General features: G+C 37.6%; 1 protein-coding gene across 36 annotated transcripts in view; it reads left to right on the top strand.

The window, feature by feature from the left end:
• COBLL1 (cordon-bleu WH2 repeat protein like 1) overlaps window positions 1–27,160 on the top strand; it is a 194,058-nt gene that overhangs the window by 40,866 nt on the left and 126,032 nt on the right. The window contains exon 2 of one of the 36 annotated variants that reach the window (XM_077956584.1): window positions 7,067–7,482. The exons of the other annotated variants lie outside the window; for them this stretch is intronic. The gene's annotated coding sequence lies outside the window, so the exon portion shown is untranslated. The remainder of the gene's footprint in view (window positions 1–7,066; window positions 7,483–27,160) is intronic. 36 annotated transcript variants of the gene reach the window in all.

The raw sequence follows: 27,160 nt of genomic DNA, 5'->3' as shown, positions 1-27,160 counted from the left end.
TTTCCCTACAAATACTTTTTTTGTCACTAGAAATTATTTATGAATCTTAATATACTATGTAATTTGATAGTTGACTGTAAATAACAAATATAAAACATGCTAAGTATTTTACAACTTTTTTGCTTAAATTTTGTTTTAATTTTTAAACTCTAGGTTCTAAGCTAAAATGGAATTTCATATTTATTTCAAATGCAGCTACAAAGAATCAGAAAATACATTTTTTTTCCTCCTTTTGAACGTTCAGGAAATAGGACATGCGATTCAAATGACTGGTTCTGTCTGTAGGAGCTTGCACTGTAGCCCAGTCTTCTTTCAGCTTCTGGATGCCATTATTCTGCTAGAAATATACAGCATGTTCACAGATAATAGAAATAAATGTACTATTTACTTGTGTGATTTCTTTTTCCTGTCATGGATACTTTTACTTTAAAATGGAGGTGGGACAGGATCAAATAGAAAACTGTGTGGCAGCCTGGATATCAATTCTGGCTATTAAAACTTTGGACAAATAAACATGCAGTAAAATTGACTTTCATTGGATGTATACTTCTAGGAATTTATTAAATTAAAAAAAATTGAGATAGGGTCTTGCTCTCTCTCTCAGGCTGGTGTGCAGTGGTGTGATCATAGCTCAGTGTAACCTCAGATTCCCGGGCTCAAGCAATCCACTTCAGCCTCCCAAGAAGCTAGGACTACAGGTGTGTTGCCACCACACTTAGCTAAGCTTTTTAATTTTTTTTGTAGTGATGAGATCTCACTATGTTCCCCAGGTTGGTGTTGAACTCCTGGCCTCAAGCAATCCTCCCTCCTTATTCTCTCAGAGTTGGGATTCCAGATGTAAGCCACTGCACCCAGCTTCAGTGCTAGGAATTTTAACCCATGCACATGTTTATAAAATTTCCACCACTGTCAGGACATAGACTGGTTCCATCCCTCCAGAAAAATCCCTTTTGCTGTTACTTTGTAATGAGACCCTCCCTATCAATAACACCTGGCGACCACTGATCTATTCTCTGTCAATGTAGTTTGAATTTTTATGAATGTCTTAAAAATAGAACCATACAGTATGCAACCTTTTGAGACTTTTTTTTTCCCCACTTGGTATAATGCCTTTGAGATTCATCTAACTTTTATGGGTGTCAGTGGTTCCTCTTTATAGCTAACTGTAGTATTTTGTAGTATGGATGTACTGCAGTTTCTTTATCCATTCACCCATTGAATACCATTTAGATTGTTTCCAGTTTGGGGTCATTATGAATAAAACATTCAAGTACAGTATTTTCATTTCAAGTACAAAATTTTCATTTCTTTTGTGTGCTGCCTAGGAGAGAGATAGCTGGGTCATGGTAAGTGTATATTTAATAAGAAACTTCTAGACCATTGTCTAGAGTAGTTGTACCATTTTGCATTCCACCAAGAGTGCAAGAGAATTTTATTTGATCTGCATTCTTACCAACATAGTATTGCTGGTATTTATGTTAGCCATTCTAATACATGTGTCATGAGATCTCATTTTGTTCTTAATCTACATTTTCATAAAGGCACTTGATGTTGAAAAGCTTTTCATGTGCTTATTTGCCATTCGTATATCCTTTTTTGAGAGAACTGTTTAAGTCCCTGGCCATTTTTAATTTGGGCTGTTTTCTTACTGCAGAATATTCTAAGTTCTTTATATATTCTGGATACAAGTTATTTGTCTGATATGTGATTTGCAAATATTTTCTCCTAGACTGTTGCTTGTCTTTTTTATTCTCTTAATTGTGTATTTATAGAGCAAAAGTTTTCAATTTTGATAAAATCCAATTTACCATTTCTTAAAAATGTACTATGCTTTGGCGTCTTAAGAACTTGTTGCCTAAATCCAGATCATGAATGTATTTTTGTTTTTTTAAATTTTACAGTTTTTCATTTTGTATTTAGATGTATTCATCATTTTGAGTTAATTTTTGTTAAAGGTATAAGCTTTAGGTCTGGATTCATTTTTTTAGCATACAGTCCAATTATTCCAATATTATTTGTTGAAAAGACTATCCTTTCTCTAATGAATTGCCTTTGAACCTTTGTCAAAAACAAGTTGTTCATGTTTGTGTGGGTCTATTTCTAGATTCTCTATTTTGTTCCATTGATCTATGTGTTTGTCAATATCACATTGTTTTGATTACTGTAGCTTTCTTTATAATAAGTCTTGAAATTGAAGTTTATCAATTCTCCAGCTTGCTATTCTTTTTTGAGCTTTTTAAAAATTCTAGTTCCTTTATCATGCTGTATATTTTAATATCCGCTTGTCTGTACCTACAGAAATCCCACTGGAGTTTTGACTGGAATTGTGTTACAAATACAGATCAATTTGAAAATAATCTTCACTGTACTGAGTCTTCTAATCCATGAACAGGATATGCCTCTGAATTTAGTTAGGTCATCTTTGATTTCCTTCATCTATGTTATGTAGTTTTCAAAATACAGATCCTCTACACATTTTGATGGAGTTACAGTCAAGTATTTTCATTTTGGGATCTTAAAAATTATTTATTGCTATTATATGGAAATATTTGTGGTTTTCAATCAATAAAAAAAGGGCAGCTCCCTCTGTGCATTAGGAAACCCCTTCCCTTTCCTTGGCCTTGAGCTATAGAGCATCTCCTTGTATTCCTTCTAATCCTCTGCTTCTGAGTTTAGGCTGCATTGAGTCCAAGCTGGGGTATACTGGAGGGGAAAAGTAGTTATTCAGCTGCTTTTCAATTTACTTTTCAGATTCTTTGAATTGTTGCTTTATGGATTCTCTCTGGGTTTTATAGCTGCGTTCTGTTAAGGTAGAGTAAGCAACCACTTGCTTACTCCCTCTTAACTGAAATTTGAAGCAATACCAGTTTCTTCTGCTGTGAATAGAACTAAATAATTTGAAAAACATTGTAAATATGTTTTGTTAGCAGATAGTCCTCCTGAGTATTGAGATTTTGCAGCATTCTTCCCTTGTCTGCTCCCTCTCAAGAAAATGACAGTACAACTCCTTTCCCAGCCCTGAATACCCAGCTCTTATTTATGGTCTTATTTAAGTATTGATTAGGGAAAAAAACCTTTTTTGGCTTGAGTAGTTGTAATTGAGTATGTGATGTCAGAGTAATCTGTTTGTGAAAATTCTTCTTAAAGAAGAGAAGTCATAGTGTTCTATCTACATAACTAGGTTTGAGTTATTTAAGACTGCGTCTGCTGGCAGCCTTGGCAATCTCTAGGGAGAAGTGGAGGACTGATATTTAGAAAATTGTATGAGAAATGTATGAGAAAAATGTATGAGAAATTTGATATTTCACAATTAAAACTTTTATGTAGCAAAGTAAATGCTGAGATGTGAAGGCAAATATTTTAAAGAAGGAATGAACTCCCTTAATTTACATAAGAGCCTTAGATTTTTTTTTTAAATTCACTGCTTTAAAAGCTGATTTATCTAGGTAGAATTCTGCAGTGAGAGTATTAAAAGCTTTTGGATTGTAACTGGTGCAAGTACATTTTCTTTTACATTTGTTGGCCACTTTGTTTCAGGTTTGTTTTAGGTATGCCAAGCGCAAACCAGTATAACCATGAATTTCTGAACCCATCTCCTGTAATAATTGATCCTTTCAATGTAAGTTTTAATTATGTTCTGGCTTAGTATAATGATATAGAGATAGTGTTATATAGTTTCAGTTCCAATCTGGTTTTCCCTAAAACGGAAGATATTTAGCAACATTTGTATCTGCTATTACTTGTTCTTGTATAAGAGAAAGGAAGTAAAGAAATGGTTAGTTTTGTGTTTGCAATGGAGGAAGAAAGTGTTCACTTGCTTTTTCAAAAGTGGGAGAAAAGTGCTCTACATTCCCTTTTGCTTTTCTTGGAAGAAATATGTACTGTAGTAAAAAAAAAAAAAAACATAATTAGAACTTCTTGAAAAAACTAGCTGGTATTTCAGTTATACCTCATTTTGATGAAGGATGGGTATCTGGAAGCAGGGTTGGGTACATGGTCATGAGGAATTGAAAAAGCATAGACTTTAAGGTCAGAGAGCTATGAGTTTGGATCTAAGCTCTGTCATTAAAATGGTGGATATATTGTTTAATAACCCTAAGGTTTTTGTTTTTCTGTCTTATGTACAGTTGATTTACCTACTTAATTCAGAGACTTGCTTAGTGAATTTAACAAGAACATTTGTAAAGGGGCCCAAAACTATGCCTGTCATATAGTGGCATAAGAAATAGTGCTGTCATTATACAATAGAGCAAAAAAGTAAGTAGTTTAATAGCTTAGAACTCTCTGAAAAAAATCACAGGATGAGTAGCAAGGAAACTGATTAGCTTATTTAATATGGACAGATTCCAGCCATCAGGGAGGCCCAACATTGCCTAGTGTGGTAATGCCGGCACATGAGAGGACTTTGAGTTACATTGGCATTCTACCTGTAACTTATGACATCAACAAAGGTCCCAGAAATAGTACTTCATTTTTCTTCTAGCCTTGTGAATAGCATTGACTTTTAGAAACTTTATAGGCAATACCAAATGTGAAATTGTTTCAATTAATATTTTTTGTTAGATAATTTTATTGACGTTAAATCTCTTTCTCTTCTCTTTAAAACATTTTTTAGAGTCAGAGTGTCATTCTGTTGTCCAGGCTGAAGTGCAGTGGTGCAATTATAGCTCACAGTAACCTTGAACTCCTGGGCTCAGGCAATCCTCGTGCCCCAGCCTCCCGAGTAGCTAGGACTACAGCTTTGCTCTACCACATCTTGCTGATTTTTAAATATTTTGTAGAGATGAGAGTCTTATTGTATTGCCCAGGCTGATCTCAAACTCCTGGCCTCAGCAATCCTTCCCCCTTGACCTTCCCTCTCCTTTTTTATTTTTTTGGAAGGCCAACTACTTCATCTGTCATCACCCACCATAAAATTTTATAGGAGCTTGGTTGCCTGAACAGGTTTTTAAAGTTTTTATTAATTATAGTAAATTTATATTAAAAATACTTTATTATAAACAATATTCCTTGTAGAAAGTTCGAAGATATTAATATGCATAGGTAAAATAAAGCAAACTTCTCCAGAGTTTATTCCTATTTTCTTCAGTGTATAGAATTCTATATTATTTATTTCTGTATGCATTTGTTTATACCAAAATGAAATGCTGTTTTGGTTATCCTCATTTGTCAACTGATTTTTCTCTGCTAATGCTCTTTACTTTTTCATGTTAATTCATTTTCATCTTAGTTATGTCCATTCTCACATCCTCATATGTACCCAGTTCATCCTCACATTGACTCAAATGCCCCTACTAATTAGGGTCTAATCTGGGACTTTGCTTGGCATTTGGTTATGTCCTGTAACCTTCAAGTAGTGTCCACTATGACTCTTTTTTTGAGGGGATCAAGATAGTTGCTCTACAAAATATTGTGCCATCTGGATCTTTCCGGTTTCTTCTTTGTGGTGGTGTTAACTTGTTCTTAAATCCTTGTATATGGAAAAGCAAGATCTAGGCAACATCGATTTAAGTTAAATAGGTTTCAAGTAGAACATATGTATGTGGGGTCCTGGATGCCACCACGCATCCCACCAGGAGACACAGCGTCCAGTGGGGCCGCTGTTCAGGGAGTACTCTTCAGACCACAGTCTCAGTGCTGCTTTCTGAGTCTGACATGCTTCTACTTCTTATGTTTGATATCACTGTATATCAAAGAATCATAATTTTTTTAGTCTAATAAAAAGTTTGTACATTTTAAAAAAGTTAATTTCAAGTGTAACTTTGAAAAAACTCAGTTTTTACAGAAAATGTATATTTTAAGATTGTTGATCACACTATTTATTATCAGGGCTTTCTCTAAGACTAGGGATGTCTTATTTGAGGTTTTCTAATGTGGCGCCTTTAGTCTCAAGAAAACAGTAAAACACCTTAGATATTGTAGATGTATGTTCTGTATGATTAAAAAAAATACATATAGACTTTTAAAGCCTGTAAGAAGTTGTGATGAAGACATAGCTTATGATCCTGGAGAGAAATAATTTAACTGGGAGCTGGTCATTGGTCAGTCTAGCTACTCTGGGAGTAAGAAAGATTAGAAGATATTTGCAATGGTTAATTTAATAAAATATAATGAATTAATAGAAACGATTAACAATAATGCCATGAAACATGTTTTTAATTGACATTTACTTCATTTTAATTTACTAAACTTTGAGGAAATTCCATATTTTTATCAAAAGTGAAAAAGTTGCCATGTAATATATCTCCTCCCTCACTCTCCTCATATATATGCATAATATTCTTCTGTCAAATAATTTTCAGTTTATACCCCTTTAGCCTTGTGAGTGCTTCAGAATATTCTATTGCTTCTTAAAAAACATTATTTCTAAAAGTTCTCCTGTAGAACATTATTATAAAGGAGTACCTTTAAAGAGACATTTAGGGTTCCCTTTCAAAATAAGCATATTTGATTACTTGATATGTGGAACCAACTTTCCCTAGAGACGAAGATGAAAAGAGTCCTCGAAGGAAGTGGGCTTAGTGAAGACTGGTCATTATGATAAGTATTTCTCACAATTCACTTTTGTTTTTATTGCCTCTTGCTCTTGGCATTGATTTAGAAGGTTTAAAAATTCATTTTCTTTGCTTTTCTTAATATGAAGTATTAAATATTAGTACTTGTTGTGTGGGGCAAAGATATGTGAATCCAACAATGTCTTTTGCTCTTACATGTAAATGGTGTTAACTTAATAGAAGAACACAAGGGCATTCTGGGGCAAGAGGGTCTGTGTCTGTGAACCATCAATCTTCATGTGGGGGACATGAAATTGCCTTGTAATTCCTGGGGAATTCAAGTACTCATGTTCCATATGTACCGAGCCCCAGTAAGTCTTGTTCTTTCTCTTTCCTTTTCCTGTCACTGCCTTGTTCAGGAGTATGCACTTGACTGAACAAGTGGAATAAAATTTGCTAGGCCATCCCTGTGCCTAGTAAAGGGTCACCGAAATGTCAGAATTCTAAATACGGTCTTGTATGACTCTTCAGAGGTGTGTCTGCATTTTCCCTAATCTGATTTTTTTTTTCAGATTACTCCATCCTGCTGCCCTTCGCCTCTGCAATAACCTGAAATGAACTTTTATCTGTATACTTCTGAAAATTTTTACCAGGACCTTCCCTAGGTGTAACATGCCTCCCAAAGTCAAGGACATTCTTTTTATACTTAACACGGAGCATTTAGACAAATGCAGTTTTCTTTTACCTTGCATGTATGGAATGATTTATGGTATGCATAATTTAAGCCTTACAATAACACTGTAAGAATAGGTACTGCTATCACCAGGATACAGATCAGAAGGCTGTGGTTCAACTTCCACCCCTTCAGTTTTGAGGTCTGGATTTTTCTTTTCAAAGGAATTGGCACCTTAAATGGGTAGACAATTCTTTCTCTTAACAAAGAGAGCTTGACTGTGAACTTCCTTCAAATTTACTCTGCCATTTCTAAGTAAGTATTACCTTCTGTTTGTATTAATAAATAGGAGACCATATGGAGGGGGTACTAATTATGATTAATAATTTATGTAAAAAGCCATTTTTACCATCTGGTAGAACTTTCTATAATGTTACTTTTACAATTTAAAAACACATACACATTCCTAATCTGTAATTGAAAATTACTTTTCTAATAGATGATGCTAATGATTTCCATACTCTGTTACAGTTTACAAAGGAATATACTTATGGTCTTATCAGTCTGCTATAAAGCAGGCTTGGTTTTGAATTGTTAAATGGTTCCTCATGCAAATGTCTTTTATATTCCATGACATACTAGGATGATTTTTCTTTTCTTTGCATTTTTTTTCCTTGTCCTATGTGGACCTGTTAATATTGGAAAGGAATTTCACAAGGAACTTAACATGGAAGCTATAACAACAAAAGTCTCTGAAAGTAGAACATATTTTCAGATCACTAGTGATTTTAGTCATTTAGTTTTTTGAAGATAGCAAAAAGGATCTAACATAAGAATATAGATAAATTAGGTCACAGTATTATCATAATCTCTCATTTGTTTTCCTTTAGTATTTTTCAGCATAATAAAATGTATGTCAATAACATGAAAATACCTGAAATGAGGTTTTGTTAAAGAATTAAATCTATGAGATTTATGTAAAAGGTTCAGTTTTGGTAGTGCTGTAAATATAAGATGGTACAAACTCCCCTTTTAAAAAACTGTTTTTTAAAGAAAAGCTTGAAACCTTCCTTTAAAAAGGTTTACAAGACACTATCATGTTTTGTTCTAGCTAAACAAATTTCTGTTTGACAACTTAAATAGTACAGAAGTCACTCCAGAAGGAATAAATTGGATGTTTCACAGGTTTGAATTACATTCTACTGCGGGGTCAGGCCCATAGCATGAATTTAAGAGTTTCTGCCTTTTGGTAGGATTCCAAAGGCTGATTATCTCGGACCTGTTTTTCAAAAGTAAGAAGCAGAAGATAAGCTTGTGGCTCTTTTTTCTCAGACTGGGTGGTGATCCTTCATTGGGAGTTGAATGGAGTTTTGGGGTAGGAATTTTTATGGGGAGGAACTGTAGGGTGTGTCTGCCAGTGGAATGTTCATTCCAAGGAAAGATTCCAGGATAGAGTGGGTCTAGGAATGGAATTAATCCTGAGGTGGAGCAGAGTACATCACTTAATCTTCCTGCATACTGGTCGCAGGACAGGCATGTTTGAGGAGTAACATCTCCGGGGAAAGAGTATATGCTCAAAAGTGTTCTCTCTAGATGTAAAGCATACATACAAAATTGATATTATAAATACTTGAAAAGGGAAAATTAGTCTTTTTCATCTGAAGACATTTAATGCTTACTGCATGTTACATGTGTAATTTAATCTGAACGCTATTTGATTGGTACTATTCAATTTGAAAGTTGAGGAAATTAAGGCTTGGATGTTAAGTAATTTACTTAAGGTTATATAATGAATAATGGAGTCTAAATTTGGCCTTACGTCTTTTGAACTTGAGTTGTTTCTTAGTCATGATCCTATTGTGAAAAGCAGGCTGTTTCTAATTATGTGATGGCTGAACCCCAAGGAGAGCCAAGAGCCAAGGAGGTCCAGTGCAGTTGGACCTCCTATAATCCCAGCACTTTGGGAGGCCGAGGCAGGTGGATGGCTTGAGCCCAGAAGTTTGAGACCAGCCTGAGCAACATAGTGAGACCCCATCTATACAAAAAATAAAAATTAAAAAAATTAGCCAGGTGCGGCGGTGCACACCTGTAGTCCCAGCTACCAGGGAGGCTGAGGTGGGAGGACTGCTTGAGCTCAGGAGGCGGAGGTTGCAGTGAGCTGAGTTTGTACCTCTGTACTCCCACCTGGGCCACAGAGTAGTCTCAAAAAATAATAAATAAATAAATAAATAAATAAATAAGAATAGAAAGGAAAAGAGCCAATGGGAATTGGTTCGGAAAGTGTATCTACTCTCTACCTAAAGCAGCATCTCTTATGTATTTATCAAAAGAGACTGTGGATTTAAACAATTAAAATAATTGAGCACTTATCTGACCCACTTTGATATTGAAATACAAATGTGTATGATCAGTCAGTTTTTAGTTTCAGAAAACAAGAAAAGCCAGCTGTTTTAAACAGAAAAAAAAAAAAAAAAACAGGGAATTTGATACTTGTAAAAAAGTTGGCAGTTTGGAGCAGCAGAACCTCACCTGTGCTTTCAGGTCTGGTGACACCATTTGTCTGGCCTACCAGAGGTGCTGCTACCTCTGCTACCATCAGGAACGTGGAGAAGTTGCTCCTAAAGTTTAGTTGTGATCCGGGAATCACAAAGACAGCACTATACCTGGTGGCATATCTAATTAACAGATGCCTGGAGGTAAGGGAGCCTGGGAAGAGAAGTATTTAGGATTTTGGCCTCTGCAATTCAGGCAGGCATGCAGGAAGACACTTGGTATGGAGGTTACCCACCATATTTTAAAAAAATTTAGGCCGGGCGCGGTGGCTCACGCCTGTAATCCCAGCACTTTGGGAGGCCGAGGCGGGCGGATCACAAGGTCAGGAGATCGAGACTCACGGTGAAACCCCATCTCTACTAAAAATACAAAAAATTAGCGGGGCGCGGTTGTGGGCGCCTGTAGTCCCAGCTACTCGGGAGGCTGAGGCAGGAGAATGGCGTGAACCCGGGAGGCGGAGCTTGCAGTGAGCCGAGATCGCGCCACTGCACTCCAGCCTGGGCGACAGAGCGAGACTCCGTCTCAAAAAAAAAAAAAAAAAAAATTTATCTATCTTTCTATCTATCTGATAGCAATGGGATAAGACCCTGCTTTGCCTCCATGTCCACATTTCCTGACCTCCCTCACTCCCAGCTGTCATTAAAATGTGACTTTTGTCTTTCTGGTCGTGTGTTTTTGTTTTGTTTTGTTTAGTTTAACCATGTCACTAAAGGCTTTCTCAGTGAATAAATAATTTAAAAATAAATATTTGATTAATATAGGTAGGTAACTTTTTAAAAAGTAGTTTGAGAAGTTGTTTTGGCAAGTAAGACAAGGGGTGCTAGAGCTAAACTCTAGCTCTCAATTCCAAATAACCAGCAAAAAATAATTAGCAGATATGACACTAGGAGAGTGTTCTGAGTCTATTGTAACTCTGGCAGCACTAGATAGGCTGCAGAGAATCAAGTATTTGTATAGAATACACTGCTGTATGTATGTATTTATATACATAATTTTTCTGAATGGAAAGTAATTTAGATGTGGACTTTACTGGACACTTCTGATAGGAGTTATCTTTTGGAGCGCACATTATGATATCATATTTCAAGTTATGCAGAAGTGTGCAAAGGATTGTTCTTAGCTCAGGTGCCTAAAACTCTCAAAAGTTTAATTAGTTTCTAGGGAGAGGTGGAGAGTCTTCCAAAGCATTTTTCCCCTCAGTGATCAATGATGTATTATGTAAACCATGTTTTCTTTTCTGGAGTTCCTTGTGGAGTCTTACAACTTTCTTTCTTTACTTCTTAAACCTTTTATATGTAGCAGGCAAGTGTGAGATACCAGTGTATAAATTAAGAGAAACAATTCAGTAGGGAGACTCTTTGTTGCTGTTTAATTTCAGACATCTGTCTCTCAGATTTTTTCTTTATACAGTTAAGTCCTCAATTTATGTTGTCACTGGGTTCGTGGAAACTGCAACTTTAAGTAAAATGATGTATAAGGAAACCAGTTTGACTATAGATTAATTGATGTAAACAAGACTTCCTATGACATTTCTGGTCACAAAAGCATCAACAAACTTTTAAGTAAAAACCCGAACTGTGAAATTATTAAACATTAAAATAAATCAGAGCTATACATACATTTAAGAAAGGTTAACAAACCAGGTGGGATAATGATTTACCTATTTATTCCAGTTTAGGGTCATGGGTGGCCAGAGCATATCCCAGCAGCTCAGGGTGCAAGGCAGGAACCCATCCTAAATAGGATGCCATCTCATGGCAGTGTGTAGTCACACACACCCACACTCACATACACTGGGACAATGTAGACACACCAGTGAACCTGACGTGTACATCTTTGGGAAGTGAGAGGAAGCCAGCCATTCTGGAGAAAACCCATGCAGACATGAGGAGTAAGTGAAAACTCCACACAGATGGTGGCCCCACCCAGCGTGAATTGATTTCTATTCTCATTAACATTATAATGAAACAACATTGAATGAAACAACATTATTCAAGAATCTGAAGTTATGTATTTTTCCCCTTCCTCTGTTTTCCCTTGATGTATTTAACTACAGGGAGGAAAAAACAAGTGGTAAGCTTTAAAAACAAACCAAAATCAGCTGGCTGTTTTGGAAGTATTCACGTTTTTGTAACCAGTCCAGTGTGTGTAAAATATCTATTAACTTAAAGGCAAAACAATAAGCAGTAGCCTTAGCTAAGAATTACCCAGTTGCTCAATTACTTCATTTTCAAAATGTCCTTTAAAGGGGGTAACTGCAGAGAGAATGTCTGCTATTACAATCTAAGTTTTGATACAAGAAATAGGCTTGCTGATGATTGGGTTTCAAGTAGAGAGTTAAGTAGTCTTAAATTTCATATTCTCACCTATTGTAAATCTGAATACAAATAATACAAAAGCTAAAAATATAGACTTTTGATGGAATAGCTAAGTATTCTAATATACCCTCTGAGCTCCCCCTCTATGCCAAACAACTTCAATTTCACACTTCCCTCTCCTTCCCCACATATTCTTATTCCTCAAAAGCACTGCTGTTCCTTTGGAAGGTATTCATTCTCCTTAGCACAGAGGTAATATTGGCTTTTCTCATGCCCCATTTTTGCTTCATATTCTATCAACCTTATAAGACAGGATATGTACAACAAAAATTCTGACTACTTTGGATACCATCTGGCTAAACATACGTGACCACTCTCTTGTCCTCCATCTACCAGCCAGGTCATTTCTTCCCCATTTCTATCATCTCACTCCCTTCTAACCTTCTATCATCATGATCTCTGTTAAAATACGGTGTATGACCAATCTAATACCCTATCTTAATGTGTTTTTGTTTTGTTTTGAGACAAGATCTTGCTTGTTTTTTTGAGGCCAGGTCTTGTCTAGGCTGGATTTGAATTCCTGTACTTAAGTGATCCTCCTACTTCAGCCTCCCAAGTAGCTGGGACTACAGGCGTGCACCACTGCATCCGTGTGTGTGTGTGTGTTTAAACCTCTACTCCTACAGGTAATTTCCTTTGTTACTAACTGGAATGACCATACCTCTGAAATTCAGAAATTCCACTCACTTTACAAATCCTTTCCAACTAAACCTTTTCTAGTACTCTGTACATCTCTTGAACTTTTTATTCTAGTTATCTGGCTTTTTTTGGTTAAACATAGAGATGGGGTCTCACTATGTTGACCAGGCTGATCTTTGTCTTACTCTTGGCCTCAAGTGATCTTCCCACCTTGGCCTGCCAGAGTGCTGGGATTGCAGGTGTGAGCCACTGTGCCTGGCCAGTTATCTGACTTTTCATGCATTTATTTCTGTATTCTGTGTAAATTCCAGCATCAGTCATTTTAACTACTTTCAAAGTTGACTCAATTTCAGGTTTTTCCTTCTTCCTAGACAAACTTTTACCAAACATGTCACTAACCATAAAATGGAATCATCCTAAACTGTAGTATCTCCTATTTCTGTTTTCTAGCTGATAGATGTTTCTAGAGGGAGAAAGTGGACCTTGATAACCCAGTGGAAGACTCTTTGCATGTATCTCATGTAATTTTCATAACCTCCATGAAAGCTATTTTTATCAGCAACTTGCAGACTTTTTTTTTTTTTTTTTTTTAAGGTGCAGTGTTGTGTTTGGACCTAGGCCTTATGATGTGTGGAGGACAATGGATGTGGCAGCTCCAAATGTCATATCTGCACATGAGTCTTTCTTAGAGAATAAAATCTCTTTCTCTGATTGTCAAACAAGACTTGTGGTCTCACTCTGAACTAGCTTTAACTGAGTGGCCAAAGCAGTCGCCATGGCCGGAGTAATGTCAACATCTAGCTGGCCTGGGCTAGGGTTCTGGTCAATCATAGTAGTAAGTTTGGGAGATCTTTCTACTTGGTTTAGGCCAATCAGTGCCCACTTATGTGGGTAGGTTATGGGAATCAATCCCATCTAGTCACCAGCACTGCTAATCTGTGCAAAAAGTATAAAATGGAGGCCAGGGAAGCATCTGACAAGTGTCTGTTACAGTAATTGATATTTTTATTAAATAAAAAGGCTTCTCACATTTTCGAATTCTAATAGTTTATTTCAGGTTTGGTTGTAGAAATTTAGAAAGCCAAGTCCTAAAAGAAGGCACTATGAAATCAACAATGAATAATTTTTCAGGGTTTATGTTTTTCAGAAGCTCCTATGGGAGTAGGGAAGGTATTATTATAGTAAATACAAGTTGGGATGTTATGAGCCATATAAGCTGGAAGACCAAGGATGCAAAGTAATTGAGGTTGCAGGTGAAAGTGTAGCCCTGGTGATTCTTCAAGTACTCAATGATGGATGGCATGTAAATGAGGTTAGGGTATTTATTTGAGGGCTCAAGGTCACAGGCAAGGGATGCAGGAGTGGAAAGTTATAAGAAGCTATATTCAGAGGATGAATACTTCTTTTTTGCCCCAGCCTTACTGAGGTATAGTTGCCAAATAAAAATTGTATATATTTAAGATACAGAATATGTTTTGATATATGTTTACATTGTAAAATGATTACCACTGTTAAGTTAATTAACATATTCATCGTCTCATATAGTTACCATTTTCTGTGTCTGTGATGAGGACATTTAAGTTCTACTCTATTAGCAAATTTTAGTTTTATCAGTCACCATGCCATACATTAGATCTGCAGAACTTGTATTTGATACATTATAATCGTTATATTTGATACGTTTGATTTTTCAGATGTGGAGATGTTTCAGGTAATGACAAGTTCCTAGTGGTAATGGAGGACAAGTTTGGAAAGACCAGTGAGCTAGGTAGGATGTTGAATGGACTATCAATATGGGCACTGAAATTTAGAGAGTAGTGACAGCACCACAGAAGTATAAGCTTACTATTAGCCAGATGTCAAATTCCTCAGTGTTTGTTGAAGGTGACTCAAAGTTAAGTGATTAACATGGTTAAAGTGGTAATAGACATGGATGATGAGACCCTTGGGGGTGAAGGAAGGATTGTTAATGAACTAGAGTCATACATTAGCGCAGAAGGGATTCAGGAAAATGCTGACTGTTCCCTTTCCCTGGTCTGTGGAGGCAAGCAGAGAATGAACAGAGTCCATTTGACAAGTGTGTGATGGAGATGGCATAATCAAGAAAAAGACAAGATACCTTAAGGCAAGGAAGTAGAGGATGCTGTCATAGAAAATGTTAAGAATGGTGTACCAAGCTTTTTGGGAATTAGCAGTTCAAGAAGTACAATGGAAATCATTAGAACGGTGTGGGTAAGGGTTAGTGAAAAAGGATCTGGGAAGGTGACACTGAAGCCATTCTGGGAAGTAATTCTGGATCTCTGTCTCCTGAGGGAGACAGGGCTGCGAGATGAAGACCCTGCATACAGGTTCTCTATGCTGTGATTCTAGACTTTTAAAATTTTTCATTCTTTTAGTGTTATCACTGACTGTTGCTTGAGCTTCTTCTCTTGGATCACCCAAGAAACTGAGCTTCTTGCTGTTTTCCAAGCCATTCCCTATTCCTCCTGCTTCTGTTCATACATCTAGTTTTGCAGAAATGTCTCAGTTCTACTTCAACATCTCAAGTTAATATCCCATAAGACCATGTCAACCCTCACCTCCTCCAGCATGTGACTCACTATCCCTCTGCCCAGTTATATTCTCTGTTTTATTTGGCATGACTTTTAGGACACTTTGTATTCATGTTATTTTGTGTGTATTTGTGGCAGGACTCCATATCTTAGTATATTTCCTATGCTCTCTAGTAAGGTGCCTTGCACTTTACATGTATCAAAGTACTGTGTGGAATATGAGCAGTCAGAAAAGACTCCAAAAGGAAAAGCCTTCTGAGTTTGTGAAGTTTTGATCCATGTATGAAAATATGCTTAATTCATTTCTGTATGCAGTAAATTCAACTTTGTTAACTAGAATTAATTTTATATAGTACATAGAAACACTGGAAATTGAATTTAAGACATTATTCATCTGAAAAATTAGATTTACCATCTTTTTAAATGTGACTGCTTCATTTTAATTCCTTAATCATCTTAGCTGCCTGTTTTATACCTGTCTGGTATTTAAAAAAAAAAAATCCACCTTTTATTGCGGAGGAGGATTTCCTCTAGCTATTTATTTTGAATCAAAGGAGACATCAGCTGTAGCCTATGTCCCTGAATCAGCTTCCTATTTTCTTCTTTGAGAATAAGCCTCAGATGTCTTTTTTTTTTTTTCTTTCTTTCTTTCCTTTCTTGGACTCAAATACCACTGAAAACTCCCAGCAAGCAGAAAGAATAGTTATATGATGACTGGAATATTGGTATAAAGTTTATTTTTGTTGCCATAGCAACTACTCAGCTACATTGTCTCTCACTTGTGAAACTTCTAGCTCCTATGAAAATATTTTGTGTAACTTCCTGTATTAACCCCTGCTTGAAGTTATGTGTCTGTTCCTGGCTCATCGTGAAGGGCTTTGCCTATTGTTTTTCTTGCTTTGAAGAAACCAAAACCAAACAGAACTCTTTAAATCTTTGACTACTTCTGTTCATTTATGGGGTTGGCTGGAAGTTTCTTGTGAATGTCCAGAGTACCCTTCTGGTATAGTCCGTTTGTGTGGCTATCTGGGACCATCACAGACCAGTCTCACTCTGTCGCTCAGGCTGGGGTCCAGTAGAGCAATCTCTGCTCACTGCAACCTCCACCTCCTGGATTAAAGTGATTCTTGTGCCTCGACCTCGGCCTCCCCCAGTAGCCAGAACTACAGGTGAATGCTACCACACCCAGCTAATTTTTGTATTTTTAGTAAAGATGGGATTTCCCCATGTTGTTCAGGCTGGTCTCAGACTCCAACCCAAATTACCAGACTAGGTAACTTCTAAAGACTAGAAATGTACTTTCTCACAGTTCTGGAGGCTGGGAAGTTCAAGCTCAAGGCCTGGACATCTGGCAAGGGCCTTCTTGCTTCATCCTCACATGGCAGAAGGCAGAAGAGCAAGAGAGCTCACTTGCAGCCTCAAGCCCTTTTTACAATAGCATTAATCCATTCATTAGGAGGGAGCCCTTGTGACCTAAACATCTCTCATTAGGCCCCCCTCCCAACACAGTCACATTAGAAATTATGTTTCTAACACAGAAAGGAAGGACCATAGCATAGCAGGTATGGACAGTCATACCATAGCGCCTTCATTTTATATGTATATTAATTGTTTTAAAAAAAAAAAAACATGTATTGACTCTAGTAGCAGTGCAATCCAAAAACGAAAATAGCAAATTTCCTTCTCTAAGGGAATCTACAGTGTAAAGGGAAACAGATAAATGCATAAGTATCATATAGCACTTTTGCACCCTGATTACCCATGAATGGCCTCCTCTAAGTGCTTAGGGAACAGAAGACAGGGAAGCAAAGTATGCAAACAGAAGGAAGGGAGGAGAGATTAGGATGCCTTCTTCAGGAAATTCACATTAGAGCTGGCCCTTCCAGAGAGAATACAGTACGGTGGACAATGGGTGGATATGCTCACATCACTCTGGAATTCATCGCAGCAGCCGCGTGAAATAATTACATATGTGGATCCAGCACTTTCTGTATGCTTTCGCAGTGTGTAAGGAACTTGGAGGACTAAAGAAATATCTACAAATTATGCCTTAAAGAAATGAACTTAACATTTAGAGATAAAATGCAGATACAAAAATAGAACAATAAAACGATGTAGGATTATATACAAAAGCAAGTGTTTATTGAGGGACTTCTGTGTGTTGCACAGTATAGTGATGCTACTTTTGTGGATCTTAAAGTCTATAAAATATAAAACATATAAAACATGCATAAATGAAAACTTAATGTGAATGAAGTTAGAGCTAAATGCTGTGAACACTTTGAAATGACAGAATGTACCATGAGATGAGAGAGAAAGGAAGCCTGAGAAGATGACAGTGGTCCACTTGGATCTGCTGCTTCTCCTGCCTGGACTCTGGTCTTGTCACCTCCTTCTCATGGCCTGGCTCCACACATCTAGAAAGAACGTGAAAATACCCACTTTTATCAGAAGCGTTTGATGGGTTAATTGATTGATTGAGACAGGGTAGCTCTCTGTTGCTCATGCTGGAGTGCAGTGGCATAATCATGGCTTACTGAAGGCTGTATCTCCCAGGCTCAAGCAGTCTTCCTGCTTCAGCCTCCTAAACAGCTGGGACCATGGGCATGCACCACCATGCCTGGCTAATTTTTTATATTTTGTAGAGATTGAATCTTGCTATGTTGCCCAGGCTGGTCTCAAACTCCTGGCTCATGCGATCCTCCCTCCTTGGCCTCCTAAAGTGCTGGGATTATAGACATGAACCACCATGCCTGGCCAGTGTGATGGTTTTAACTTCATTTCGATCTCTTGCTTATAATATTAAAGTGTCTGAAACCACTACTGCTAAATCTGTAATTGAATATCTGGGATGGAGGAGGAGTTTTTAATGTTTGGGTCTGACCAGCCCAGCGAGGACATGCACTTCTGACCACACTGATTCCCTGAACTGCTTTCTTCAGAGCCACAGGCCACAGCTTGAGAGCCTCTCTTCTCTCCTCTCTGCTCTCCTCTCTCCTCTCTTTTCTCTTCTTCTCAATGGAGTCTTACTCTATTGCTTACGCTAGAATACATGCAGTGGCACGATCACGGCTCACTGCAGCTTCGACCTCCCAGGCTCAAGTGATCCTCCTGCCTCAGCTTCCTAAGTAGCTGGGACCACAATCATGTGTCACCACATCTGGTTAACTTTTTTTTCTAATTTTTATTTTTAGTAGAGATGAAGTCTCATTATGTTGCCCAGGCTGGTCTGGAATTCCTGGGCTCAATGGATTCTCTGACCTCAGCTTCTCAAAGTGATGCGATTACAGGTGTGATCCACCATGCATGTCCTTCATCTTGCCTTTCTGAAAGACCTGTGGAATTTGGGCATTTATTCTTGGAATATTTCTGTAGAAGTCCAAAAAATACATAGTTGTGATAATTGCATACTGAAGGCTTAATCTCCCTTTTATGTAATATATGAAAAAAAATGTGAAAGCAAGGCAAACTACTGAACTATTGAAGTTATAACATTTTAAGTATAACCATTTAAAATGTATCTTGGGGAAGTTCTGATTTTATAGGTGATAAACTTATACTTGCAGTGCGTTTTCTTGTTATTTTGAACATTAAACTTTTATCATTTAATGTGATATATTTATAGAACATTATTTTTGTATTTCAATTGCTATTATGAAGTCTAAATCTTTGACCAGAAATCTACTTGTTATATTAATAACAGTCTTAAAATATCTGGCTGTTTTTATTAAAATTGTGGTAAAATACACAAGATAGAATTTACCATTTTAATCATTTTAATGTGTAAGATATAGTAACAGTTAGTACATATAGAGTGTTGTGCAACCATCGCCACTATCCTAGCTCAGAACATTTCTGTCATCCCAAAAGGAAACCTGTACTCATAAAGCAGTCCCTCCCCATTCCCTTTCTTCCTCAGCGATCTGCTTTTTTTTTTTTTTTAAATGTGAATAATATAATGTCACAGATTGCAAAATAATGGAAAGAAACTGGTTTGATCTTTCTTGCTCAGTTGATATAAAAAATAATACTTTTCTATTCGGTTTGTTAGACTAATTTTTTAGTTAGGTGATTTAAAAAACATAATTAACAGTTAATTAGGGATGAGGAGCTCCACTGTAGAAATTTTTATTAAAACATTAGTAATTTTATTAAAGTAGCAAATGAAACTCACAAAATTAAGAAGTAGTAGTAATAAAGGCCAGGCATTTTCTTAAACTTTCATAATACTGAGAATGAACTGTAATACTGAAGCTAGCCATCAAGATTTTTCACACTTTAGTAATTTCTGGGAATATAAAATTGCAAACATGAAAGTAAAAGATAATTCAAAGGAACAAGGATTAGAAGTGTTGGCTGAATAAAGTGTCCTAAGTTTTAAGGATAAAAGTTCTACTTTTTTTTTTTTTTTTTTTTTTAACTGGATAGCCTTCTCTGAGGCCAAAGAAAAAACACCATTAAAAGAAAGGAATCGGCCGGGCGCGGTGGCTCAAGCCTGTAATCCCAGCACTTTGGGAGGCCGAGAAGGGCGGATCATGAGGTCAGGAGTTCGAGACCATCCTGGCTAACACGGTGAAACCCCGTCTCTACTAAAAAATACAAAAAACTAGCCGGGCGAGGTGGCGGGCGCCTGTAGTCCCGGCTACTCAGGAGGCTGAGGCAGGAGAATGGCGTAAAAACCCGGGAGGCAGAGCTTGCAGTGAGCTGAGATCCGGCCACTGCACTCCAGCCTGGACAACACAGCGAGACTCTGTCTCAAAAAAAAAAAAAAAAAAATAAGAAAGGAATCGCTTTATTCCATTTTTAAAAATTCAACAACACATTGATAATGTTTTTAGGGAAGCATGTTTGCAATTTCTCTAAAAAGCAGCAATGAGGTTTGAATACTTTGTTATATTTTTGAGATTTGTTGAAAATAGATCTACTTTATTGGTTTTCTCTGTGTATGTGGTTTCTTTATGCTTTGTTTTGTCTTGAGCACCTTCACAGATAAAGCCTTTGAAATAAAGTCAGGGTCGATGTTTCATTTGGGGCACAATTTCGAATTAAATTTGACTTTTAGTTCAGTGGAAAAGAATGTAGCTCTGGAGTCAGACTGCCTAGGTTCAAGTCCTGCCTCCAAGGTGTACTACTGCCTTGACTAATTTGCTGAATAGTTCTTACCCTTATCAGTGAAGTATCTTGTAAAGTATCCATAAAGAGATGTGTCTGTGGGGTTGTGAGAAAGGGGAAAGAGCACCTCAGCAGCACTTCACAAATTGTCTGTTCTGTAGTAAGTATACAGTGAACATGAAAGCTTCTGATTTGACCGTGATGATACCAAAGCATTCTTTTATCTAAAAATTAAATGTTGGCCCAATGCTTCTCTAACTTGTTAGTAGCAATTTTATTTTTATCAGCCTTTCTCAAAACTGTTCCAACCTCTCTCCACAAGTATTCACATACTGTTATCACAGGCATGGGCCATTATTGTGCTATTTTTGTCATATGGATATGAGGTACCTAAAAAATAAAAGGTTTTGGGTTAAAAAAAAGAAAGTCTAGTAAGTTAAATCAATTTAAACAAGAGAAATGTTTGTTGTATCTGTGTAGTGTTCATTGTGATGTATGCAAAAGGTATTTAATCTTATTTTTTGTGTTTTTGATTTTGAGGCAGTAAACTTCTTTTATAATTAAAGTGCAACATTATGAAACTCAGACTATTACAGAGGGAAATGCGTTACTGCTGTTGAAATACTGGAGGGATGTTTGTGTATTTAAAATTCTCCTAAGTATAAGGAAACGCCCAGGGGAAAATATGCACATCACAGGCGAGGGATTCTTAAAGGGTGTCTGTTCTAAGGTTGACTTAGTGGAGGAGCAAATTATTGACTGAGAATTACATTTACTCCTTGCCCAGAGACCTCACAAGGCGACAGCAGTCTCCATGAAAACACAGCATTTACACTGTAATGTTGCCTACCCTGCCTTGTGGATTTCCACTTTGCCCGTTAGATACTCTGGCAGCACTGCCCAGGGCAAACATTATTTGGTTTCTAAATAAGGCATAAAGCTGAAAATACACAAAAGTGGAATGGTTGTGGAATAAATAGGAGCGCTGCAGCTCTTGTCCCTTCTCTGTGGTGATAATATCATCTATGTCTTTGAGCTCATATCCCATTATCCTGAGATCCAAGGAAAATAATAATTAGATCTTCAATTAATGTTTAATTATTCATTATTGTCAAAGAGGAAACCACGCTAAAAAGATTGCTCTCGAAAAAAGCCATGAAAATCTCAAAACTTTTCCATGTGACTGACTCAGAAGCCTTAAAAAAAATGGACATATGTCTTTAAGTTGGCCAATAACTTTTATAAATTTAAACGTTTATAAAAGGGAGGAATTACATGGAATTCCTTTCATTCTCAGAAAATGTTTACTACAAAGGCCTCTTATGTTCTCATTTGTGGCATTAGAACCCTCAGTGTCAGCCATTTCTACACTGTAGGCACTGTGCTGAGAACTTTGGTTACAACAGTCCCCTAAGTGGCTGTTATTACTACCCCATTTTACAGATGTGGATTTAGGAGAATGAGGATAAGTTAATTTGCTCTAGGTCACACAGACAACTAATGGGAATACCAGGAATCGGGTCCAGGTAGTCAGCTCTGTGTTGCTAGACTACCTCACATTTAAGCAAAAGTAACACTTTGCTTGAATTGTAGGACAGCAGAGTGACATCATTATTTATCTAAGCTATAAAAGAAATAAAAGTAAATCATATCATACTTTAAAAATATTTTAAAATTCATGAGACAAACCTTTTTCTCATTAGGCCTCATCTCGGCTCTGAGTGCAATATGCAAACATTCCCGCAGATGGAGGCCTGACCCGTGTCTCATACCTGCACGTTCCCTACCATCCCTTTAATATTTGGTCTAAACGTGTGGAGTGCTGTCATCTTAAGTCTTCCCTTTCCCTCTAGACTCAGTTACTGAGACAGAAGCTGATGAAAAAAGACCTGAAGGAAGGCCCTAGTCTCTGTGGTCTCTGTTTGGAGGAGCTAAAAGGGGACTTTTTGGTCAAGAGACTCAGAGAGAATGTCCCTGCTGTAAGGTGACTGTCCTGCCTGGGCCTGAGAGTCTGTGGGAGGCTGGGAAGTGTCCTGTGGAAATAGGCTCTGTGTTCTGGGAAATGGCATGGGTGGGGCAGGGCAGGGCAGGACAGGACAGGTCATTAAGAGCAAGGAGGAAGAACCCTGCATCTCCTGAAGTTTACGTGGAATTCTCCGAGGGATTCAAGACCTCATCAGTGTTGGTGAAGGCTCTTTAATATTGTTCTCAAGGCTGAAGGGAGCAAGGAACTTCCCTGGCTTTTCCTGTTGGGAAAATAGAAGGCAGGGATAGCCCAGATTCTTTCAACTTATCAAGAGATAGCAGGACAGTTTTGCTGAAAATTTCCCAGGCAAAGATGGTGACTTTGTCATGATTTGTACTGTTTATCCTTTCTCATTAGAGAGCCTGTGATCTAGGGTAATATTTACATGTTTGGATCACTTTTCCACTTAGAATGTAAGAAAAGACCAAATTTCCCTAGCCCTACTTAGGAATAGGAAAGTAATTTGGATAGAAAAACAAAAACAAAACAAAAGAAAAAAAAAACAAAAAAAACCACAAGCAATTGATCTCATTTGGAGACTGCAAAATATAAAGACCATGTTTCCAATATGACTCTCAAATTCAAAAATCCTGAATGACTCATTTCCTGTGAAGTTTTGTCTTCCTCCTGTAATTTCTATCCTAGTTGTGGTTGGTCTCATCATTTACTGAATTATCGTAGTCATACACTGGGATTTCTCCTGGTCTTCCCCCTCCCCTTTTGTTAACCTGTGACTCGGTCACTAAATTTTGCTGATCCTATCACTTAAATGTCTCCTCAACCCATTTCCTTACCCCTCTTCCCAGTGCTACCAGGCCTTGGCAATTTTTACCTGGATTATTGATCATTTAATTGGTCTGCTTGTCCCTGGTCTTAACCCTTTAATCAGTCCCTTCCATTTTCATTATAATGATTATCTCCATATGCAAATAAGATCGTATGACTCCCTGTTTTACTGATTTTAGATAACCCAAATTCAGTATGGCCTACAAGGCCTTGCTTGGAAAGTTGTCTTTTTTGTCTCACTCACTCTTGTCGCCCATGCTAGAGTGCAGTGGCATGATCTCAGCTCAATGCAACCTCTGCCTCCTGGGTTCAAGCAACTCTTATGCCTCAGCCTCTTGAGTAGCTGGGACTACAGGCACATGCCACCACCCTGGCTAAGTTTTGTAGTTTTAGTAGAGACATGGTTTTGCCATGTTGGCCAGGCTGGTCTTCAACTCCTAACCTCAAGTGATCTGCCCGCCCCTGCCTCCCAAAGTGTTGGGATTACAGGCATGAGCCACTGTGCTGGGCTGACAAGTTATTTTCTTTGGAGAATTAAGACCTCTTTTCTCCCCTTTCATTTGCTATTCCTCCCAAGTATAACCCTTTCTGACACACCCACTCTCTGAGCTGGCATTTTATTCCTTCAGTGCCTTGCAATCCTCCATGTCATAAAGGCTCAGTCAATGTTGAGTAAGTTTCTCCTGATCAGTCTCTGCTTTTCTCATGTATCTGAGGCTATTCCTATTAGAACCATCCTGTTAGAAGCGCCAGAATTATCTTTTTGTGGCTGTTGCTGGCAACTCTTGGCCACTACGCATAGGAACAGACAACGGTGAGATGTAGCCATGTACTTTGTTTTCAGTGCCATTCTCCCAAGGCCACATAGAATGCTGTGTTTAGCAGGGCAAATTATTTGACAACATAGAAAATTTTACATAAAAATTCAGAGTTCTTATGTCTTCTGAAAAACTGGAAAACTTCCTAACACAAATTCTCTTTTCCCAGAGTATTAATTAGCTAGATCTGAATAGCCTGTACTATTGCTAGCCTTTTCTCCAGCTCGCTGCAGGTACCCCTATGCCAGTTTCTTTTACACTTGACCCATTTCATTTCTATTGTGCCTCAGTGATGCCTGTCTTAAGGAAGTTGTTTTACACTCTTTAAAAGTTGCTTTCGGAAATCAAGCTAATATTAAGCTTATTATTCATGAATTTCATTTATCTTGGTTTAGAAGATTGTGTTCTTATTTTTCCTAAGAAGGATCATTGTGAGCATTCTTGCTGTTATCTGCATTTAGGTATATAGCAGCATTCCTGTGTCGCTCTCCCTTAGTGCTGCCTGGAATCCTCAGGTGCATAGGTGCATATACAAAACGTTTCAGGAGAAGCTTAGGGCAGCATCCTTAGGAAGGTATGCAAAGAAAATCTAAAAAAGAATCTTGGATTATACTGTAGTAGTCATTCTGTCTTTAACAGTAGTGTGTGTGTGTGTGTGTGTGTGTGTGTGTAACTCATGATTTAGTGAATTTTTGTTTTTCCTGGCATATTATTTCTTTTATATTGGGTCAAATTACTTCTTTTTAAATAAGTTAAGACCAATAGTAAGGTTTGTATATGCCAGATACAGAACTGAAAAGACATTTTGAAAAATAAAAAAAAAATAAATCAAGCTACAATTCAAAATTAAACTTGTACTAAATGACATATGGTATTCTGGATTAGATCATGGAACATGTAAAAGACATTAGTGGATAAACTCTTGAAATCCAAATATAGTCTGGAGTTGAGTTAATAATCACTAATTTTAGTATTAGTTTTGCCAAAGGTACATTGTTATATAAGATGTTAACATTAAAGGAAACTTGGTAAAGTGTATATGGGAACTGTCTTTAGTTACTTTACTAATTTTCTGTAAATCTAAAATTATTCCAAAACAATAAGTTTATTTTTAAACATTAAATATCGATCGTAATTATTTTTGTGTTTTTTCCCCAAGGGCTAATAGTGTTACCCTTTTTATATATGTTAATCATAATGTTGTTCCAAGGACACTTAATCACAATTTATATAAATAGTTGTTGAATTAAAAAGAAAAGTGTTCCTCATAACTGATTCACTTATTTGATAGCAGAGACTTAATGATTGCTTGTCAAGTGCCAGCCCCTGTTATAGGCATCAGGAGAAGACTGACAAGGTGTCTCTTCTCAGAGTTTAGATTCTGAGGGAGAACCAGGTTGGTGGGGGGCGGGGGGGGGGCAGCCAGACAAAATAAATAAAAAAAAAAGTGATAAATGTTTTGAAGATAATTAAAATAGGGTGATGGTATAGCAATTGGTATGCTACCATAGACTTGACTAAGAATCTTTATTAGAAGGAAACATTTAAACAGGGATATGAGTGAGGAAAAGCATTCTAGGTCCAGGGAACAGTAGTGGCAAAGCCTCTAAGACTGGGGGTGCTTGTATATACCAGACCTAGAAAAAGCCAGTGTTGCTGGAACGCAGTGGGCTGATGAAGGGGCCATGAGAACTAGATAGCGCTGCAGTTTGGGGCTTCCTTTACCATGATGAGGAGTTTGAAATTTATTCTAAGGGCCATGGGAAGCGTTTGGAAGATTTAAAAGAGAATGAATTGATAGTTTACATTTTAAGGTGGTGACATGGAAGTTTTGTGGAAGAGATTGGAATGCCTCCTGAGAGCAGAGGCAGGGAGACTGTCAGGGTGGAGTGGGAGAGGATGGGGGGTTGAACTGGACTGGGGGAGGGTTGTTGTAGTGTAGATGAAGTACATGAATTCAGCATCTTTTTCGGATTGAAAATGGAAGTGAGGGAAAGAGAAGAATGAACCAAGATGAATTCTTAGATTTTGGACTATATTGGGGCTGTTATTGGGGTGGGGGAGACTAAGGGAGGAGGGGTGAAAAGTTCACTTTTGACATTATCAAGTTTGAGATGAAAAATAGGCACCCAAGAGATTTTAAAATATGGGTAGTAAGACCCCCAAGTAAGGTGATCCCATATAATTGATTATGCAACTTGGGGTATCTTTGAGGGCATACGAGGAGGAAGTATTTGGACACTAACGACTACCACCAGAGGCCAGGTGCCATGGCTCACGGCTGTAATCTCAGCACTTTGGGAGGCCAAGGCTAGGGGATCACTTGAGGTCAGGAGTTTGAGGCCAACATGGTGAAACCCTGTCTCTACTAAAAATACAGAAATTAGCTGGGCATGGTGGCACATAGCTGTAATCCCAGCTACTCAGGAAGCTGAGGCAGGAGAATTGCTTGAACCTGGGAGGCGGAGGTTACAGTGAGCCGAAGTCACACCACTGCACTCCAACCTGGGTGACAGAATAAGACTCCGTTTTAAAAACACAAAACAAAACAAAACAAAAACTACCAGCAGGACAACAGAGACAAAAACAGAATGTATTGCATGTAGGAAAGATTTCAGGATTGGCAACATGAAACGTTTAGAGTGCCATGAAGAAATCAAGCATGATAAGATTCCAGTAAGAATCCTGTTCTTCAATATCTGGAGCAGCATGAGGGGCATTGGTGTTAATGAAGATATGAGACAGTCTGGGTGGGGTTGGGGATGGTTGCCAGATGGAATTGGACTCACGAGAGGCTATGAGGTAAAGAAGTAGAAACTATGAATGCATTTTTTTTTTTTTAAGAGGCAGAGTTTCTTCCTGTTACCGAGGCTGGAGTACAGTGGCACAGTCACAGCTCACTGCAACCTCAAACTGCTGGGCTTAAGCAATTTTCCTACCTCAGCCTCCCTAGTAGCTAAAACTACAGCATGTACTGCCGTGCTAACCTGAACATCTTGTTTTTTGAAGTTATTATTGTATATATATTTAAGGTGTACAACATGATGTTATGATAAACATATACATATTGAGATAATTATTGCAGTCAAGCAGATTAAAATATGTATCTCCTCGCACAGTTACCTTTTT

This window comes from Macaca mulatta, chromosome 12 (genome assembly GCF_049350105.2).
Source record: "Macaca mulatta isolate MMU2019108-1 chromosome 12, T2T-MMU8v2.0, whole genome shotgun sequence".
NCBI lineage: Eukaryota > Metazoa > Chordata > Mammalia > Primates > Cercopithecidae > Macaca > Macaca mulatta.
Note: the sequence above shows the minus strand (reverse complement) of the source record. Positions and strands in the feature narration are given on the sequence as shown.